The sequence below is a fragment of the Perca flavescens genome, chromosome 9 (genome assembly GCF_004354835.1).
Source record: "Perca flavescens isolate YP-PL-M2 chromosome 9, PFLA_1.0, whole genome shotgun sequence".
Lineage (NCBI taxonomy): Eukaryota > Metazoa > Chordata > Actinopteri > Perciformes > Percidae > Perca > Perca flavescens.
In genome coordinates this window covers 11,295,417-11,300,664 of record NC_041339.1, presented here as the reverse complement: position 1 = coordinate 11,300,664, position 5,248 = coordinate 11,295,417, and positions in this window count along the sequence as shown.

The window sequence follows — 5,248 nt, the reverse complement described above, 5'->3', positions numbered from 1 at the left end:
CAACATGATACAATACTTTCAAAACGGTGCCTGAACCGAAAGATATATATATATATTTAAAAAAGGACCACCTTGTTCAATTGTATATATAAAACAATAAAAAGTTGATCTAAAAAAAAAAGGAGCACAAAACGGTGAAAACAGTAAAAGGGAAAAGGGTATTTTACAATTACAGTAAATGCACCACGAGGCTGGCGAGGCGAGCAACATAACATAATGACTGTGCTTTTCAGACAAGGGCAGCTACAGTCCAGTGTAGGAGTCCTCTCCAGTGAAATACAGACACACTTTACACCGTTTAGCTGTAATAATTTTAACCGTGTTTAATCCAGCTGCTAGCTAACGGTAGGCTAACGTTACCTGCTGCTAAGTGTATTGTTGACTGGCCTCCTGTGCGGCAATGTTTCAGTTCCCTCTAACGTCCGCATCAGAAAGAAGCGCAGGCATCTAAGTGGCACCTAAATAAGGCACCGAAATCCGCGTTGCTATTTGGTCCGGTAGATAACGGTCGTTAAGGCACCGGTACCGTATTAGCACCGGGTCTCGGACCCCATTCAAAACGGCGATTTTCGTCGAAAAGCAACTAGTTCGCAGGTATGTACTACTCTTTGGCCGCCTCGCAAGCAAGTGCAAACAAGTGTGTGCAGCGTGCATGTTGTTTTGTTAGATCCAGTGTGGTGTTGTAGTTTTTCTAACGTTACTTGTTGTTGCAACAGCATGTGAAAAAACTACAAAGTTTGCTGGGCCAAAGAGAATGTTAATCTCGCGATAAAAAAATTGACGCCATTAAAATGGGTTTGCGTTAACGCCGTTAATAATGCGTTTAACTGACAGCACTCATTTTTTTACATATTACATTCAGCAATTACCTCTCTACATTCCCATGCTGCATTCAGATTGCCTATCTATTCAAGAGTGATTTACAGGAAATCATTGCACCTTTACTGTTTGTACTTTTATTTCATTGATATCAGCCTCACTGTTTACTGTTCACTCTCCTAATTTCGTATTAAAGCTGCATTAAGTTACTGCTAATGCAAAGTAAACATCTACTACTGCTCCCAGCAGCTACTCTCAACTCTATGGAGCATTTCACCATCTTTCAGCTTATTGTTTAGGCTCAACCGCCGTCAACTTAGCTGTTTTGGCACAGTTTGAATGCTCTAATCAACCTTGTTTCCAGTAGTCTCTTTCTCAAGGTCTGGCTGCACCACACATACATTCCAGAATAGGAGAAAGAAAACGCTCTGGGTTGTTTGCATTTCTTTAAACCACACTCACAATTGTCTAGGGCAGCGCTAAACTCTGGACGCAGTGACGGTGGCTCTGCAAAATTGTCTTGGGAAGTTTGTCTTGTTTTGGTTGAACATTTGCAGTTGTTTAATTATTTAATTTATTTAACTGTTGTCTTCCTGTAGACTGTGAACTTGTTGTCCTTCCGGGTCAAAATTGCAAATGAACTTTTTTTGGCTCTTTTTCAACGTTTTATGACGATTTTTTAAACGTTTTTGTCACTTTTTTTTGTTTAAAAAAACTGAAATTGTAGATTATTTTGACTGATAGTTAAGATCAGAGGATGTTGAGTGGATCACTTTTTTTTTTTAAATGCTACAAAATAAAAAAATAAAAAGTAATCATTCATTTGACCTGCCAAGAATGTTACATGGCTTCCATACAACGTACATCCACACATTCATGTTATTTTGGGGCAATTTGGTTCAAAGACACCCATAATTCAGATATAAAAATGGGTCAAATTTGACCCGAGAACAACACAAGGGTTAAATTAGCTGGCTACATGGTTAAATGTATTTTACTCTTACCAGTGTTTCGTCGTGTGTATTTTTTCCACAGCAATCCTGCCAGTCAGTCCCAAGTCAAGTTAGATTTTAAATGCCGTAAACATATTCTTTGTAAATCTTTACAATGATTCCCCAAAAGAATCAAGCAGGCCTGCCTTGTTGCACGATCCAAACTTTCTTCAAAACTTGCCATTTTCAGCACGTAGCTAGATAGTTCGAAAGTTATTGTTGTTGTGGAGACCAAAACAGATTTGAAAGCAGAGTGAATATTGAACCTAGATGGACACAAACATGACTCCAAATGAATGCTAATGTTGATCTTGATGTTACATGATGAGCAAAACAGGCTGATAAAACTGTTTGATAAAAAGTTTATTATGCCAATGTTGTTGAGCTTGTTGCACACCATGAAGTGGCCAAGAAAATCAATGAATACTAATTACTTTAGATGAAATTTCTGTTGTTTCTGTTGGCAACACCAACACTGAAGCCAATGTTTCACCGCCTGATAGGGCCATGATGTCCGGGTCTCTGAGACTAAGCTACTAACAATGGAGTATTTTTTGATTGATAGGACAGCTTAGATATTAAAGGGGAGAGAGGTCTATTCCTCAACGGGGAGGATATTTACGGGCACGCGCTAAACCAGGTGAGCAACCTGGGCGCCCAATATATGAGAATGTTCATGAGATATGCGGTTTGGGCACGTTAGTTTAAACGGAGATTAGTTTTTCTACTGGTGCTAAAAACACTTGTGTGCACAAGTTCACTTTTGGCTCAAAACTCTGCTTAAAAACCAAAACGTAGCAATGTAAATGTAGCCTAAGTGTGTAGGTATGTTCTAGAAGGTGCGGGAACTCTCCAGTCGCCTCTCTGTCAGCTCCGCAACTTTCCAGTCTCGTGCCGACTTTGCTAGCCTAAATGATGAAGAAAAGGTCGAGAAGATGAGCTCAAGCCAGCAAACCATCTTTGCGGCCATCTCATGACTATGAGTCACTCATCAGGATCGAAAATCAACTCACCAATCTTTTGCTGACTCTGCTAGCCTGGCCTGTCGAGGTCTTCGAATGTGAAAAGGTGAAGACCTACCTACGACCTATGACTACGATCGCGACTACGTGGACAGGCAAGATCATCTCAGCATCCATCTTCATCTCTACATCAGAGGGGGTACCGAGACGAGCGTGGAGAAATTAAACACTGACTGTGACTTCTCTGCTAGGAATTCTGCTAGCCAGTGTGCAGGCGTCGGAGGGTGAGCTGGGTGGCCTCCATGTCTACGTCAGTTTCCAGCGGATGTCAGGAGCTGTGGTGTCCTTTGGCTGGATCCCGGAATGCTGGAGCCATCCAACCAGGTGTCTCTTTGTCTGTGTGCCGATCTGACGGCCACATTTTGCTTTATGATGAATCAAGCACAAGTTCGAAGAGCTGATGGGATAAGAATTCACTTGAATTGTAACTGGTACGATTTCAAGTGACAAATAAAATTGATGAATTAATTGATTGATTGAGAGGTAGGCCATTGATCATAGGAGTGGTGGCCCAGTCCCTGGCTCCTCTTGTCAACATTACAGAGTGTCCTTCAGAAAGTCACTGCGTGAAGTTTTGGAAAACGTTTTGGACAAAAGCATCTGCCAAATAAAAGGTATATAAAGAACATATCTGACATCTGGAAACGGTAATCTGTTGCTGTCAGACAGTAAGTTAAGGCCAGAAGTGGATGTTTGCCAGGATTTAGAGAAGCAGAAGTGTTTTGCAGGATCGTCTAGTAACCTTTCAGTCTGCCATTTGCAGCAATGCCCTGTCGGTGGGTATAGATGTAAGAGAGCCCACTGGAGGGGTGCCCTCCCCACAAGCCCACCTGCCTCTCTTACCGCAGTCTGCTGTACCATGTGGAGCCCCAGATGTAGCCGGCAGAATAATCCACACTCATGAAAGTGTCCATCTGGCCCCACGCGCACACATTAAGCCCCAGAACCATACAGGCATGGGGACACTGGGAAGCCTCTGCAGTCCTGTTGTTGTGGCATTAACCAGATACACGGCAGTGTGAGATACTGCTGTACTTCTTCTGTTCTGTCTGTAGAAAGGCCCGAGCTGAGGTGGTGCACATGTGAGAGTCACTTGGCTGTGACCGAGAGGTGAAACGGAGAGGGACTGAGCAGGATAAGCCTGCAGAGCTCACTGTTAGCAGAGCAGAGCAGAGTGAGGAGGATCTTTTTACATTAGCTGTGCCTCAGGCACATGCAGATAACAGCAAAGCTCCTGCCTGGAAGGAGAGGCACCAACATTACAGGCCTGCATCACAGCTGGCAATGCTTATCCAATCAAAATAAACTACTTTCCTTATTTCAAGGTTTTGTTTGCTGATCTGGAACATATCTTATGTATGTTCCTTTGACTAAATGCAGATAGACCTGAATGTTATTCATTGTAAACATCAGAGGCCTACCTCCATTTCGATTCATTCCATATACAAGTATATAGTAGTTCAATAATTGTTTACAATAACACAACATTCAGTTATTTAACATCATTATTTCATATAAAAGACAGTTTCCTACATTTAGAAAGGAGTAATCATTTACAGTACATTTATAGCAAACATTATGCATTAAAGTTAAAACAGTTGTATAATGTCCTCTGTAGCTCTGGGGGAGCACATAACCCAGATTATGTCATCAGGGTTATTTAGATGATGTCATCAGAGTTGTCTCTGTTTGGCCCTGTAGACTACAAACTAATAACATAAAGCCTGCGGTACAAACTGGGGGACATGAACATTTACCGAATGGTGTAGATGATGTGGTTTGATCACTTGTGTTTCAATTCAATTCAAAACTCTCTATTTTTCCTGGGGTGTGTGACTCAACCCTTCATACACTGTCCTGCTGCCCCAAATACTCACTAGAGCAGTGGCTCTCAACCCAGGAAGTACTTCTGCAGTTGCCAGGGGGTACGTGGAAATATCATACAGTAGTTCAACTAATTTGAAAAAAATAGAAATGATGCTTTGATTGGAAAATATATCCACATATTAACATGAAGTCAACTGTAACACCTGAACACTACATGTTGCAGCCCTGAAGTTTAGCTAAAAGTAATGAATAAATGTTAGAAATAACTAGCTAGAATTAAAAACAGTTTGAATGATTATGAAGAAACAGTTAGCTAAAAGTTAAAATAGTTAGCTAACGGTTGAAATAGTTAGCTAAAAGCAATACATATATTGTTGAAACATTCAGCTTCATTCCAAGTAGTGGTAGCCGTGTAGTAGTAGGATTGCTGACCGAACCAACCTTATGACATTTCAATTGTATGAAGAATTAACAATATTCACTTTTGTACAATGAATAGTGTTATACATTTGGTACATACATTGGGAATCGATGACGGGTTAGGCAATTTCATCTGACAGGGCTGTGTGGCACCTCAGACCAAAAAGG